General features: G+C 40.4%; 1 protein-coding gene across 1 annotated transcript in view; it reads right to left on the reverse strand.

The window, feature by feature from the left end:
- Positions 1–16,288, reverse strand: part of TUT4 (terminal uridylyl transferase 4) — a 121,475-nt gene extending 105,187 nt beyond the window's left edge. The window contains 1 exon segment of the mRNA XM_044913871.1: positions 16,253–16,288. The gene's annotated coding sequence lies outside the window, so the exon portion shown is untranslated.
- Positions 16,289–17,413: the final 1,125 nt, after the last annotated feature.

Genomic DNA, 17,413 nt, shown 5'->3' on the forward strand with positions numbered 1-17,413 from the left:
AATATTATTCAGCCATAAAAAAGTAAAAAATCTTACCATTTATAACGACTGGGATGGACCCTGAAGACATTATGTTAAGGGAGATAGATAAAGACAAATACTGTATGATCTCACTAACATGTAAACCCTAAAACAAACAAACAAAATGAACTCATAGATATACAGAACAGATTGGTAGTTGCCAGAGGCTGGGCCTGGGAAGAAGGAAGTGGGCAAAATAGGTCAAAGTGGTCAAAAGGTACAAACTTACAGTTATTAAAAAAAAATAAGTTCTGGGGATGTAACGTACAGCATGGTGACTACAGTTAATAATACTGTGTTGTACATTTGAAAGTTGCTGAAAGAGTAAATCTTGAAAGTTCTCATCACAAGAAAAAATAATTTGTAACTGTGTGGTGATGGATGTTAACTAGACTTATTGTGGTGATCATTTCACATTATATACAACAAATATCAAATCAGTATGCTGTACATATGCTGTACATAATGTACATTAGTGAAACTAATGTTATATGTTAATTACATCTCAATAAAAAAAGTAAAACATGTGTTCAGCAAGGACACTACCAAAAAAGTGGAAAAAAAAAAAAAACAACAAAATGGGAGAAAAAATCTGCAAATCATGTATTTGATAAGGGTCTAGTATCCAGAATATATAGACTCCTACAATTTATCAACAAAAAGAAAAACCACTTAACAAATGGGCAAAAGACCTGAATATACATTACTCCAAAGATAAATAAATGGTCAATAAGTGCATGAAAAGATGCTCAACATCATTAGTCATTAGGAAAATGTAAATCAAAACTATAAAAAAAACACCACTTCATACACACTAGGATTTTCAAAAAAGCAAAAAATAACAAATGTTGGTAAGGATATGGAGAGTTTGAAATCCTCATGCACGGCGCCTGGGTGGCTCAGTCGGTTGGTTAGGAGTCTGCCTTCGGCTCAAGTCACAATCCCCAGAGTCCTGGGATAGAGTCCTGTGTCCAGCTCCCTGGTCAGTGGGGAGCCTGCTTCTCTCTCTCCCTCTGCCTCTTCCCCCGCTCCTGTTCTCTCGCTCTCTCGCTCTCTCTCGCTTTCTCTCAAATAAATAAAATCTTTGAAATCCTCATGCAACTGCTGGTGAGAATAAAATGATGCAGCCAATGCAGAAAACAGTTTGGCAGTTCCTCAAAAACTTAAACATAGAATTACCATATGATCCAGAAACTTAAACATAGAATTACCATATGATCCAGTAAGTCTACTCCTTGGTAGGTATCCCAAAGAACTGAAAGCAGGGATTTGAACAGTTATTTATTTGTATGCCCATGTTCACTGCAACATCATTCACAATAGCCAAAAGGTGGAAGCAACCCAAAAAACTAACAGATGAATGGATAAATAAAATGTGGTATATACATACAATGGAATTTTACTCAGCCATTGAAAGAAATTCTGAAACATGCTACAGCATGGATGAACCTTGACAAAACTGTTTTGTTTTGTTTTTAAAGATTTTACTTATTTGAGAGAGAGAACACGAGCAGGGGGAGGGGCAGAGGGAGAGGGACAAGCAGACTCCCCACTGCGCCAGGAACCTGATGAGGGGCTCGATCCCAAGACCCTGAGATCACAACCCCAGCCGAAGGCAGATGCCCAACTGACTGAGCCACCCAGACACCCCGAGCCTTGACAACATTGTGTTCAATGAAATGTCACAAAAGTAAAATATTGTTTAAGATATTTAGAATAAATAAGTTCACAGGGACAGAAAATAGAATATAAGTTATCAGGGGCTGGGGGGGGAGGGGAATGGGAGATACTGTTCAATGAGTATGGAGTTTCTGTTTGGGATGATAAAAAAGTTCTGAAAATAGTAATGATGATACAACACTGTGAATGTACTGATGCCCTGAGTTGTACACTTAAATGGTAAGTTTTATGTTATGTATATTTTACAATAAAAAAACTTAAAACAAAAAAAGTTTAATCAAAATAATGTGCACTGAGCATATATAAGGTATCATGGACCTCAAATTTTAAATGTTAATCACTCTAAAATAGCTTAAGTTTTTAAAAAAATAAATTTTATATGGGTAAAATCAACTGACAGAATTTTTATGATCAAAGGTAAGTAGAACTGTGCCCCCTTCTCTCAAAAAAGTCAGTTTTGTGAATAAATGGGATTTCCAAATTAATTATCTAGATATTCACCCAAAGCCCCCAATTATTTAGGTTTTTCTGGATTGGTGAATCCTTTTCCTTCTTTGCTCATCCTTTAAGCTTTTGGGGCCACTTTATTATGTATTAAAATCCTTACCAGCAATTGTCAAAAGAAATTTAAGTATGCTTCTTTACACAAGCAATTTGTTGGCCCAAGATTGTCAACTGTTTGAGGGTTCTTTTCCTAACGTGATGTGGAGATTATGTGGGTCCCCAAATCACCCAAGCCACAATTTCCTTTTCATCTTTATAAATAACCAAGAACTAGCTCTATAGATGAAGAATTCTGTGATGTGAGTTTCGCCAGAGAGCTCTTGATTCTTCTATTATCAAGCAGCTCCTGAGTATTTATAATGTATACCTAACACTTTTTGAGAGGGTTTACTTGTTTGTTGGGAATACCTAGTATATCCCCTAGATTCAAAAATTGTGATATGTAATTGTGCTGGTCCTACAAGGCTTTTGAAATTTGACAAACTATCATTCGGAATGAGCCAGGTTACACTGCCTCTATAACTCAATGATGACTGCAACATAAGTTGATTTATCAACTCATGTAAAATCCTCCATGAATTCAGGTGGCTCTAAAGGCAGCTAACCTTCATGCATTTGCTCAACATTCCAAGCTGCTTTGCTAACTTCTCACTTTTAGTAAAATAGGGAGAGAAGGAATAGCACTGATTACCTTTACTCATTTCATTTACCAGAACAGGTCACTCGGCTGCACCTAACTTCAAGGCAATAAAGAACACAACCCTCAGAATGCCTAAAAATAAAAAAGTATTGGGCGCCTGGGTGGCTCAGTTGTTAAGCGTCTGCCTTCGGCTCAGGTCATGATCCCAGGGTCCTAGGATTGAGTCCCACATCGGGCTCCTTGCTCAGCAGGGAGCCTGCTTCTCCCTCTCCCTCTGCTGCTCCCCCTGCTCGTGCTCTCTCTCTCTGACAAATAAATAAATAAAAATCTTTAAAAAGTATTAACAATTCTCATCATAATGGTACAACATGAAATATGGCAGCCTCTTTGTCTCAATGCATGTTACTATTTCCTTCAATCCTTTTGTTCGGGGCTAACTTCAGGAACATGTGATCTGTGCAGTCACACAGGGCTCCCAGCTCAGAAAAGAAGACCCTGTGCTTGGTTTAAAATTGCTGTCATCATCTTGAAATTGTTAATTTTATCTATGAATCTGTGTTTTGAGATTTTTTTTTTTAAGGTTCTATTTATTTATTTGAGAAAGAGAGCACACACATGCATGAGTTAGGGGGAGGAGCTGAGGGAGAGGGCAAAACAGACTCCCCACTGATCAGGGAGGCCACCCGGGGCTCCATCCCAGGACCCCAAGATCACAACCCAAGCTGAAGGCAGACACCTAACTGACTAAGCCACCCAGGTGGCCCTGTGTTTTGTAGTCTGATGAGACAATAGAACATGCATGGGAACAGAGGAGATACATGCAAAATGCATGTCTGACATTCCGTTCCACCTCATTTTTATATAGCTTTGGTGATGCCCATAAGCACAGAATTCCAGTGGAGCCACCATATGTAGGAATTCAGCAGGACTCAAAGTGAGTTTAAGGTAAGCATGTTGTCTACAAACAAGTAAGCCAAGCAGCCACATTTTCTACCTGAACCATACCTTGCTTCAAACACAGAAGAAAGGCAATGGTGTCTAAAAAATAGTGACCAAAAAAACAAAAACAAAAAACCCTATTGTATCTTTTCTTACTCATGTTACTTCCCTGTATTAACCAACCACTTATGCTAAAAATGATGACACAGAAGGAAAGGGAAAGACAGAACAAACCACAGTTCCTTTTCCTTTCAGTCCTGCCAAAGTCAAAGGTAGAACATGTTGGGGTGCGTGGCTGGCTCAATTGGAAGAGTATGAGACTCTTGATCTCAGGGTCCTAAGTTCAAGCCCCACCACGCTGAGTGTAGAGATTACTTAAATAAATAAAAGTTCAAAAAAAAAAAACAAACAAAAAACAGGAAGGTAGAGGGTATTGGTGGAATGTACAAGTATAGGAAGTAAAATAGGGGGGCACCTGGGTAGCTTTCTGCAGATGCCTCTGCATCTGCCTTCCGCTCAGGTCATGATCCCAGAGTCCTGGGATCAAGCGCCGCAATGGGCTCCCTGCTCAGCAGGAAACCTGCTTCTCCCTCTCCTCCCCGCTCGTGCTCTCTCTCATCTCTTTCTCTCTCTCTCAAATAGATGAATAAAATCTTTAAAAAAAAAAAAGTGAAATAGGGGTGCCTGGGTGCCTCAGTTGGTTAAGTGTCTGCCTTCGACTTAGGTCATGATCCAGGGTCCTGGGATGGAGGTCCACATCAGGCTTCCTGCTGAGCGAGGAGCCTGCTTCTCCCTCTCCCTCTGCCTGCCGCTCCCCCTGCTTGTGTGCGTTCTCTCTCTGCCAAATAAATAAATAAAATCTTAAAAAAAAAAAAAGTGAAATAAAAATAGCTGAGTATGTATTGTGCAGTGTCTTCTGGTAAAAAAAAAAAAAATGAAATATACAAGTATACAATATAAAAGTACAAGCTATGAAATACCAGCAATTCCACATAAGAGTTAAATGCTCTTATATATGCACTTAGAGATAACACTGAACAATATAAAGATGAACAAGAAAATTTATACTTAATTTAAAATTTTTAACTGTTCTAGGGGTGCCTGGGTGGCTCAGTCAGTTATAAATGTCTCACTTGGGCTCAGGGCTCAGCTCATGATCCCAGGATCCTCCAATGAAGCGCTGCATAGGGCTCCCTGCTCAGCGGGGAGACTGCTTCTCCCTCTGCCTCTTCCCTGCGTGCATGCCCGCACGCACATGCGTGCGATCGCAAATAAATCTTTTTTAAAAATAAAATCTTTTTAATTGTTCTATATTTAGAATGACATTTAAAAGTAAATTAAAAATAAATAAAAATAATAAAAGTATATCTATACCACTGTAACAAGTTGAGAAAAAGATCACAGAAGAAAGGAAAAAGCTTTATATTTTAGTAACTTTAACGGTACTTTTTTCCTACTTTTTGAGCAAGTCCTTGCATTTCATTTTGTACTTCACCCCGCAAATTATGTAGCTGGGCTTGCATTTGTTCAGGTAAATAAATATAAATCTGGAATTCATTTTAACAAAGATTATTTGTCAACATTCACATATAAGGTGATGGGTTAAAAGCTGAAGATCTAATGATAAATAATGAGCTCATGTGTAAAAGGGGAGACAGTCATATAAACAAATAATGACAATATATTATGTGACACATGTTACGGAAACCCTGTGGAAAGAGCCTTAGAAAAGTCTTTATCATGGAAATAACAGTTGGGCTAAGAAAGAATTTCCCACTTAGAAGAGAGAATGAGAAGGGATAGACCGAATAATAAGATTTGTATATACTAAACAAAATGTATTTTTAAAATTTTGGCAAGCTTTTTATAACCATAAAATAGCATGCATAATGGTGAATACAGGAGATGAACAGAGAATGTAAATTGGTGCACACATTTACATACCAAGTCAAGTTTACACTTTAAGCAAAAAGAAGGCATAGATTGATAAGCAGAAGAGTGGCACAATTTCTGTTTTAGATTAACTTCAGAATAGGAAGAGAGTGGAGAGGAAAATGAAATAAGTCCATAAGGTAAGTAATAGCAATTATCAATAGTAGTAAGAAGCATTAACTTATTTAGGGCCTTATCACAAGCAATTTAAGTAGAGTTGGGAAGGGGGAGAGGTTGTGTTAAAGTTAAATGAGTTTCTCTCCAGAAGAATCTTTCAGGCTCTTCAATATGCTTATAAGCACCGCAAATCTCCGAGAGAGATAATTTACAACATTTCCCAGATTTATTTGACTAAAGAAGCCTCTTTTGCGAGGACCACGTATCATTATCTCAAAGAACTGTGAAGACAAAATTTTAAGTGTTCTATGAAAGAGAAGGCAGCACTGAGTGAGAAAAGCAGAGGGCAGTAGAGGGCTTTAAGACAGGAGTAAAACAATAGCAAATGTGAGGAACAGAAAGAAAGCTAAAATTCTGGCAAGCTATGTTAAGGACCTAACTAAATATATAAAATACCAGTCTACTAATTTATACAGCTAGCAAATATTTTAATTCATACTGGGTAGGGGACTGACAGAATGACTATTTCAAAAGAGTAAGGGAAAAAAACAGTAATGGTATGAGTTGGGTAAAGGGATAAAGCCAAAAAGATGTTACATATAGAGATTAAGGATAGATCAGAAAACTAAAGAAATGAAAAAGATACACATATAAATATTTTCGAGATTTTGGTCAGAAGCAGAACCATTTTTTAACCATATGAGTAGGTGTGTCAAGGAATGTAGAATTGAGTACCACTGGAATACAGAAATTAAGGAAAAATAAAGGTAAGGTGTTAGATGACCTTCAATGTCCAACTGCCAATATGATGTCAAGAATTACATCCAGTATCAGTGAATATAAGAGAATGACCCAGAGGTTCCTAGACTGAAATGCCAAGTCAAATAAGAAATATAGGCAGCAGGCCACCAGTCTTAAGAGGAACTATAGACAAAGAATAATAAATAGATAATATGTAGAAAAATATGGGTCTGGTTTCCTGGCTTTGAGATGTGAGGAAAATGAGCTACATCCCTTAAAGGATTAGGATAGAGTAATGGTTCCCAATCTTTTTTCTGTTCTAATACATCTGAGAAAGAGAATATATATATTCCCAAAAGAAACAAAGAGGAACAAAAGAATGAGGAAGAGGATGATAATTCTGAGTGGTTCCTAGTAATTATAAAATGCCTTCCTAAGGGAAGTATAATTCTCATATACTGAAAATCCCTGGTTTAAAACTGGTATTATCACAGAAAACTTAAATACAAATTCCAAAGACAAATTAATGTTTTTTTAATCTATGCAGCAGAATTCAAGACACTGTCGGGGCGCCTGGGTGGCTCAGTTGGTTAAGTGACTGCCTTCAGCTCAGGTCATGATCCCAGGGTCCTGGGATCGAGCCCCGCATCAGGCTCCCTGCTCAGCCGGAAGCCTACTACTTCCTCTCCCACTCCCCCTGCTTGTGTTCCCTCTCACGCTGTCTCTCTCTCTCTCTCCCTGTCAATTAAATAAATAAACAAAATCTTAAAAAAAAAAAAAAAGAATTCAAGACACTGTCACATAATAACACAAGTTCCTGCAAAAATACCCAGAGCTCTTACAAATTTTTCAATTCTAAAAAAATTTTTTTGAAGATACAAAGCATCAGCTAATACATGTTTAGTATGTTCATTTATCTTTACACATTTATGAAGTTAATACAGTCTTATAGTATTTCCATTATAAAGATTTTATTTTTTTATTATTTGAGAGAACAAGCAGAGGGGAGAGGCAGAGCAAGAGGGAGAAGCAGGTTCCCTGCTAGGCAGGGAGCCCGGGCTCAATCCCAGCACCCCGAGATCACGACCTGAGCCAAAGGCAGACGCTTAACTGACTGAGCCACCCAGGTGCCCCAGTATTTCCACTTTTCTTTTTTAAGATTCTTTTATTTATTTGACAGAAAGAGACACAGTGAGAGAGGGAACACAAGCAGGGGGAGTGGGAGAGGGAGAAACAGGCCTCCTGCTGAGCAGGGAGCCCTATGTGGAACTCGATCCCAGGACCCTGGGATCATGACCTGAGCCAAAGGCAGACGCTTAACGACTGAGCCACCCAGGTGCCTATCCATTTTATACACTAATGAGGCACCCTAAGTTTATGACTTGCCTAAAGTGACACAAACAGGACTGGTTTAGGACTATAAGAAACAAGAGTCCCAATTTGGGGTTCAATGCATAGGCACGAAGGTAGTAGGTCTGTTCACCCAAACCAGCAGTGCTCAAACTTTCTGTCTCAGGATGTGTTTATATTCTTTTTTTTTTTTTTAAGATTTTATTTATTTATTTGACAGAGAGAGACACAGCGAGAGAGGGAAAACAAGCAGGGGGAGTGGGAGAGGGAGAAGCAGGCTTCCCACTGAGCAGGGAGCCCGATGCAGGGCTCAAACCCAGGACCCTGGGATCATGACCTGAGCCGAAGGTAGATGCTTAACAACTGAGCCACCCAGGTGCCCCATGGATGTGTTTATATTCTTAAAAATTACTGAAGATCCAAAGAACTTTTTTGTGTGTGGGTTACAGCCACTCATTCTCATATCATTAGTTATTAAAACTGAGAAATTTTTCAAAAACAAGAATACACTATTAACTCATTCTATAAGGCCAGTATTACCCTAATACCAAAACCAGACAAAGATATCACAAGAAAATTATAGACCAATGTCTCATATGAATATAGATGCAAAAATTTTAAACAAAATACTAGCAAACCAAATGATTATAGACCAGGACACCAAGTGGTATGTGTCCCGGGAATGCAAGGTTGGTTCAACATATGAAAATTAATCAATGTAATATACCACATTAATAGAATAAAGGACAAAAACCACAGTCATCTCAAAAGATGCAAAAATGCATTTGATAAAACCTAACAAACTTTTATGATAAAAACACAGAATGAACCAGGAACAGAAAGAAACTGCCTCAACCTGACAGAGGCCATCTAAGAAAAACCCACAGGTGACATCATACTTAATAGTGTAAGACTAGATGTTCTCTCCTCTAAGAACAGAAACAAGACAAGATGTCCACTGTCTCCACTTCTATTCAACACTGTACTACCCAGGTAGAAAAGAAATAAAAAGTATCCAGGTCAGAAAGGAAGAAGTAAATCTATGTCTATTTGCAGATGACATGATCTTACATAAAGAAAATCCTAAGATATCCACAAAAAACCACCAGAGCTAATAAATGAGTCCAGCAAGGTTACTCTCCAAAATCAATATACAAAAATCAGTTGTATTTCTATACACTAGCAATGAACAATCCAAAAATGAAACTAAGAAAACAATTCCATTTACAATAGCATCAAAAAGAATAAAATACTTAGGAATAAATTGAATAAAGCTTGTACACTAAAAACTATAAAACACTGTTGAAATAAATAGGTAAAGGCCTATTTAATGGAAATGAAAGTAAATGCACAAACATCTCATACTCACGGATTGGAAGACTTAATAGTAAGATAACAATACTCCCCACTTTTAATCACCAGATTCAACACAATTCCTATCAAAACTCCAACTGCTTTTTTTTTTTTTGGCAGAAATTGACAAGCTGATCCTAAAACTCCTATCAGATTGCAAGGGACTCTACATAGCCAAAACAATCTTGAAAAAGAACAAAGCTAACTTTATACAAAGCTACAATAATCAAGACTGGGCGGTACTGGCACTAGAATACACATACAGTTCAAAGGAGAATCCAGAAACAACTGAGAATCCATAAATAAACACAGACATTTATGATCAACTGATTTTTTTTTTTTTAAGATTTTATTTATTTTTTTTTTTAGAGAGCGAGTGAGAGAGAAACAGCATGAGAAGGGAGAGGGTCGAGGGAGAAGCAGGCTCCCCGCTGAGCCGGGAGCCCTATGTGGGACTCGATCCCAGGACCCTGGGATCATGACCTGAGCCGAAGGCAGACGCTTAACCATCTGAGCCACCCAGGCGCCCTGATTTTTTTTTTTTTAAGATTTTATTTATTTGACAGAGACACAGCGAGAGAGGGAACACAAGCAGGGAGAGTGGGAGAGGGAGAAGCAGGCTTCCTGCGGTGCAGGGAGCCTGATGTGGGGCTTGATCCCAGGACCATGGGATCATGACCTGAGCCGAAGGCAGACACTTAACGACTGAGCCACCCAGGTGCCCCTATGATCAACTGATTTTCAACATGGATGCCAAGACCATTCAACAAGGGAAAGAATAGTCTTGTCAATTAATGGTAGAACAACTAGACACCCACATGTAAAAGAATAAAGCTGGATGGACCTCTACCTCACACCACATACAAAAATTAACTCAAAATGGATCAAAGACCTAAATGTAAAAGCTAAAACTATAAAACTATTAAAAGAAAACAGAGGTATAAATTTTTATAATCTTGGATTAGGCAATAATTTCTCAGGTATGACTCCCAAAGCAAAGCAACCAAAGAAAAAACACATAAATCAGACTTTATCAAAACCGAAAACTTAACATGCTTCAAAAACATACTTTACTCAAGAAAATGAAAAAAACCAGGATGCCTGGGCGGCTCAGTCGTTTAAGAGTCTGCCTTCTGCTAAGGTCATGATCCCAGGGTCCTGGGATTGAGCCCCACATCGGGCTCCTTGCTCAGTGGGGAACCTGCTTCTCCCTCTGCCTGTCACTGCCCCCTGGTTGTGCTGCCTCTGACAAATAAATAAAATCTTAAAAAAAAAAAGAAAGAAAATGAAAAAAAAAAAAACAGTATGGCAAATCCTCCAAAAATTAAATGTAAATTTACCATATGAACCAGCAATTCCAATTCTGGGTATACACCCAAAGAGCTGAAAGCAGGGACTCAAACAGATATTTGTATGCCCATGTGCACACCAGCATTACTCACAATAGCCAAAAGATGGAAGCAACCAAAGTCTGATCAACAGATGAATACACAAAACGTAGTATATACATGCAATAGAATAATCATTCAGCCTTAAAAGAAAATTCTAATACAAGCTACAACATGGTAGAACCTTGAAGACATTGTGCTAAATGAAATTTCAGTCACAAAAGTTGTGACTCAGAGAACCCCTCAAAAAGGTCCCCAGAGTTTGAATACCACTAGCCTAACACTTAAATACTTAATAACTGATCAATTTTACTTTAAATTTTTATTTATTTTTTATTTTTTTAAAGATTTTATTTATTTGACAGAGAGAGAGACACATCTAGAGAGGGAAGACAAGCAGGGGGAGTGGGAGAGGGAGAAGCAGGCTTCCCGCGGAGCAGGGAGCCCGATGCGGGGCTTGATCCCAGGACCCTGGGATCATGACCTGAGCCGAAGGCAGATGGTTAACGACTGAGCCACCCAGCGCCCCAATTTTACTTTTTTTTTTTAAAGATTTTATTTATTTATTTGAGACAGAATGAGAGAGAGAGAAAGCTCATGAGAGGGGGGAGGGTCAGAGGGAGAAGCAGGCTTCCCGCCGAGCAGGGAGCCCGATGCGGGACTCGATCCAGGGACTCCAGGATCATGACCTGAGCCGAAGGCAGTCGCTTAACCGACTGAGCCACCCAGGCGCCCCTTTACTTTAATTTTTTAAAGTTTATTTAAGTAATCTCTACCCTGAACACAGGGCTTGAATCTATGACCCTAAGATCAAGAATAGCATGCTCTTCCAACTGAGCCAGCCAGGTGCCCCTGACTGAGCAATTTTAATGACAGTTATTTAAACTACAGTGTACAGGTAAGACTGACAAAATGCAAGCAGATTTCACTATTATATGTATAATTCACACTTTACATTCTTAAAATATATTTTTTTCTTACAATGTATTTTTTGACAACCTATGTAACTATACTGAACTTAACACCCTCTGTATACCAAATTTTAACAACCCAAGCTTGAGGTAAACACACCGTAGTGGTTAAGAGCTCTGACTCCAGACTCAGACACCCTGAGTTCAAATGCTAAGTCTGCATCGAACTAGCTGTGAAATCTTGTCCAAGATACTTAACCCTTCTGCACCTCTTTTCCTCACCTGTAAATGAGAATAATACAAAAGGGTTGTTGTGAAGACCTGAGTTAATACTTAAGATCTTTAGAAAGAAATTACACATCGTAAAATTGCAGTAGGTTATCTATTATCATTGTTGTTGTTTTTAAGATTTTATTTATTTATTTGAAAGAGAGAGAGAGCAGGAACCACAAGAAGGGGCAGTGGGAGAGGGAGAAGCAGGCCTCCCGCCAAGCAGGGAGCCCAATGTGGGGCTCGATCCCAGGACCCTGAGCCGAAGGCAGACGCTTAACGACTGAGCCACCCAGGCGCCCCCTATCATTGTAAATCAAATACCCACTTAAAACTACCAGACTATTGGGGGAACTGGCTGGCTCCGTCCATGGAGCATGCAACTCTCAGGGTTCTGAGTTTGAGCCCCTCGTTGGGTGTAGAGATTACTTAAAAATAAAATCCTTGTAAATAAATAAAACTACCAGACTATTATTTGACTTATAGACATACCGATTTCTTCTTGAAAGTACAGGCTGCTCTGTGCAAAGATGAGCATTTTGCTCATTTTTGCTGATGAACACAGAGCTTGCAGGAAGCCCACACTCCCCAACCCCCCATCCTATTGCTTTCTGGTGCTAAACTAGAAATTAGTCAACCAACCCAAGTCAAGGAATGAAAAAACTTCCTAAGTAACTATAACAAGTGATTTCCTCCAAAAGTATTTTTATCTCAAAAGAATCTTCTAAGAAATTTAACATTCAGGATCCTCAAAAAACCAGCTGTTTTATCTGAAATACAGCAACTAGAAAGAGGAGAAAAGAATGGCATGAAAAAGGGTGCTTGACCGTCCACCAAAAACAGGGGTAAACTCTGTTGGTAAGGAAGCTGAAGAGAAAGAAATACTAAACTAGGAGTCAGAAAACACACTTCTAATCACAACTCAAACACTATCTCACTTGGTGATCTTGTTAGCAAAATAAAAATCCAAAGGCCTTAACATACACAATAACCTTCCCTATCTGGCTAGTATTTCCAACCATTTCTCTCACCACTCTATCCATAAATCCTCAATTCTTGCCACACTGGATTTCTCACTCATCCTACTCTGAGCCCCATAACAACTTACCATCTTTGCATAGGCTACTCCTTAGCTCTGGACCAGCCTCCAGACTATGCCCTTTTCTACCTGGCAAATTCCTACTCATCCCTCAAGAGCCAGCTTCTTCCCTCTGAACTCCCATGATCTAGTGTGTTATAATTTATCTACATTATATGCAGACTGAGTTCCATGAAGGGAGAGACTGTCTTCAATAATTTTGTATCTCTAAAACCTACCAGTGTCCAGCATAATGTACAAATGCAAATGTTTGATGAATGATTAAATGACTAATGAATGAGTAACCTTAGGCAGTTTACCCTACAAAATTGAGAGACTACTTATACATCTGAAAAGCAACAGGGCATATGTAATAGGAAGAACACACTGAGTTGCTCTGAATCTAACTCTATGATCTTCAGCAGAGACTGAACTCAACTACAAAAAAAGATTTCATAGGGTTGTTACACTGAACAAGTGAAAAAAAGACATAAGCATGTCTAGCACAATGCCAAAACAGTTACTCAAATGTCAGTTTCCTTTTCTCTCCCCCTTAACTCAAGATAATTATGGACACCCAATGAATTAATTTGATATGAGAACAATTTAGAAACTGTAACACATCATACAAATTAAATCTCTCACTTAAGGGGAAAAAAAATCTAAACTGTTCATCTTTGCATTTTTTTTGGATTTGTAAGAAATACTTGGGGACATCATGCTGGTTTTTAAACATTTCCCCAAATTACACAATTATCTAGAATTCTAGAATTAAAACTTAGTTTAGTGTAAACAATCCTAATTCACTTACTTCAGTGTAAGCAATCTTAATTCTTCTATGACTAAGAAGAAAAAAATCTATATATCACCTATCCTGCTTTAGACTATAGTGTTTTTTCCTTGTTTTAGGTCTTTCAAGAACTCTTCTTTTTTAGGACATATTGCAGTAATGACTTTCACTGAATTTTGTAACATTATTTTATGGATCCCAGCATTTGTAGCTTACTTTAGAAAATAACACATCTCACTGAATTGTTATATCAAAATGGTCTGATTTTTTTTTTTAAGGATAAACAAAATGCACTGGCATCAGCATTTATAGATAAGTCTTACTTATTGTCCGAAAGCAGAAACTTTCTGTAGAAAATAAATTCAAAAAACTTTCTCTACCCACAGATCCTGATTTGACATTCTATAAAGAACACAACATTAAAAAAAAAAAAGGAACACAACATAATTGATGCTTATTATGCATGTCAAGGTTAACTCTGAGGTCAAAAAAAGTTCTCTTACTAAACTGAATCTGCTCTGAGAACTAATAAAAATTCTCCTTAAACAGCTTTTTATTAATGAGAAATATTTATAATTGCAATTATAAATTTTTATGTTAAAAGGTCTAAAATTATAACGTAGACACTGTACTGTTCTAGCTAAATGAACTAAAAATAAAAGTAAATCTCTGTGTGATTTAGGAATTACAAAATTGAACTAAACTTATGTGCATGATAACATCTTGTAAATTTATCTGCATTGCTAACAACTTGACCTAAGACAATGAAAAGACCTTAATTTCCTCTTTCTACTCAGACATTTGCTACATTTAAAACAGTAAATGTCAATAACTTTCACTTCCGCCTCTGTACTATTTCAAGGAAGCTTTTTCATTTTCCACACTAGTCAAAAATTGCAAATAACAGGAAGATTTACCTAAAAGAGTTCTTTTTCAAAGCAACTTTCTTTTGTTTATATTAACCATCACATTTTTAAAGCATAAAATGCATAAAATTTCAAAGCATAAAAAGCTTATCTTCCCCAAAGTATATGGTTTTTAAGAAGCACTCTTTAAAATTTGTTTATAAAGGCATCACAGCACACTAGACACTAGTGAATTCATTAATTATCTTAAAGCAAGCATTCTAAATGAAGCAATATTTCAAAATTTTACAAGTTGTGACTATTAAGTACTAGGATGCAATGTGCACCCATTTTTAAGGAGACCTTACAAGGGTGCTAAGCCTAAAGAAAATTTCAGCGTACAATTTACTCACATACAGAACATGCTGACTGATACCAACAACAAAAAGTCAACTTTTTCTTTTTAACCATCCCACAATTCATCTCCCTGGTATGGCACTCTCTTAAATTGTCGTATCCAGTTGGGATTATCCAGTTTTATTAGCTAAGAGTTCTCATTACTTTAGAAACAGGATATGTTCTGTTTCACCAAGTGTTACACATTTCGATACTACAAGACTTGGCGGGGGAGAGGGGCGTTTTGGAAACAAAAGGTAATCTGATCCACTACAGCTAATTACTAAATGCACGCCAACAATACACAATTTGAATTGCGTTTCTAGACACTAAAAAGATCACAAAATGAAGTAGAATGTCTCATGTATAAGGAACTACTTTTGTATCAAAAATATATCAAAATGAAGAAACATGGTATACCGAAACAAGAGCTTACACAAGGTTCAAAATTCATCTGAGTAAAGATCGCATAAACTTATGAAAAGAAAATGTTCAATCAACGTTGTTAAAATAACAGTAATTCATCCCATTTAGGTATGACTAGAAACCTCGACGATGTGCTTTTTTCAGGTCTAAATATCTCATTCTTTGCAATCCGGATACCAAAAGGACCTGAAACCTCTCGCAGAGGCGTGCAACACACACAGCTAGTGGTGTCTGTTTACAAATACGAATCTCAGTTTCCCACGTCAAAAGCGTTCATTATCACCATTCGACTGGGGGGCGGGGGAGAGAGAAGGCGGGCGAGCAAGAAACGAAATCCACACAGACACCTCTGCCTTTTCTCTTCCCGACAAAGGGTGAGCCCGGAGAAAATATTTATTATGAATTACATAAGTGTGTATACTTGCATGTTATATGTGCACATCTGTATCTAAGGGGGGGGAATGAAAGAAAAAGCATACATGACAGGGAATCGTACTGGACCTAAGAGAATGCTCACACCAATCCCGTTAACTCAAAATCCGCCTCCCGGGTCTATAGGTTTCGGCCGGGAGCCGAGAACCTCAGCCTCTCTGTGAAGTTCGGCCCCCAAAGCGCCCCAATGCCCTCCTCAGGCCGCCAGGCCGCCGCCGCCCCTACCTCCCTTATCTAAGCCTTCCCATGGGACACCCGAAGCCCATTCCGGCAAAAAAAGAAGTGTCAGGCCCCAAGGAGGCGGCTGAGACACGCTCGGGCCGAGCCCCCGACACCTGCGAGGCTCGGCACCTGAGGAGGGCGAACAGGGAGCCGCCTGGCCTTCCCGGAGCACACCCCCTCGGCGCCGGGCGCTGCGTCGCGGCCGGAACCTCCGTACCTGCGAGGCCCGCGAGCTACAGGCGCGCGCGGCGCCTCCTCATCTCAGTGGCTCCCGCTCCCCCCGCCGCCGCCGCCGCCGCCGCCGTCACTGCCGCCGCCGCTGGAGGCCGGGACACGACGAGCTCAGGACTCCACCGCCATGTCCGCCGCGCCGCGAACTGCATTGTGGGGGGGAAGGGATGGGGTGGGGGAGGAGGAGGGAGAGGGAGAGAAAAAGGAGGACCCGCTGAGGGGAGGGGGCCGAGGGGAAGCCAGGGAAGGGGGGAGGGGAGCAGGGAGGGACGGAGTCTTGAATGGAGTCCTGACCCCCGAGAGTTGGGCAGGGGAGAGACGCGGAGGAGACCGGGAAGAGGAGACGCAGAGGAAAGAGTTCAGGCGTCCCCTCCCTTGGTTCTGGGCGCCCCAAGGCGCCTGTTAAACCCGGGCGGAGGAAGGGGGGAGCGGTAAACACCAATGGGGGGAGGGGCTGCGTTTGGAAGCTTGTGGCGGCGGCGAGAAACAATAGGGAGGGGCCGAGGTGGGAGAGCGACGCACTAACACTCTGGCCGAGGAAAGGGGCGCGCGCGCGCGCGAGGACACTCGTTAGCCCGCGAGGAGGGGGCGGACCCTCTAGCGTTGGGGGAGGGTCGAAGTCACCGCGGGGCTCGCGAGGAGGGGCGGGGCCACCGAGCGGGGGTCGCGAGCTCCCGCTACCCGACGGGGCCCCACTGGGGAGAACGAGGACGCCGGCGTGCCTGAGCAGGCTGGGGTTACTGACACTGCCGCGCCGCTCAGCTCTAGCTCCTGGGCCTCCCGCCCTATCGAGGCCCCCAAGCGAAAAGAAGGGCCAGAAAGCCGCCTCAATGCCTTGTTCCAAAAGCTACCCCCCGCCCCCGACGAAGGAAGCCCGGCGTTGGACGTGCACCTTGTGGCCTGGCACACGGACCGGGCCTAGCCCGAGACTTCGCGGACCCTCGGCGCCTAGCGCGGGCTTCTGAACATCAAGGGGGAGCTAGACGGAGGAAACCAGGGTCGACACCCGCCTATTCACCTTTGCCACAAGCCCACCGAAGCTGGAATTCTTTTCTTTTTAAAACGCAGCCTATTTAGGATCAGCAGAAAAATCTTAACATCCCCCCCACCCCGGGAAGATTTCAAAAATAATTTCATCGGGTTTGCA

This window comes from Neomonachus schauinslandi, chromosome 4, assembly GCF_002201575.2.
Source record: "Neomonachus schauinslandi chromosome 4, ASM220157v2, whole genome shotgun sequence".
Taxonomy (NCBI): domain Eukaryota; kingdom Metazoa; phylum Chordata; class Mammalia; order Carnivora; family Phocidae; genus Neomonachus; species Neomonachus schauinslandi.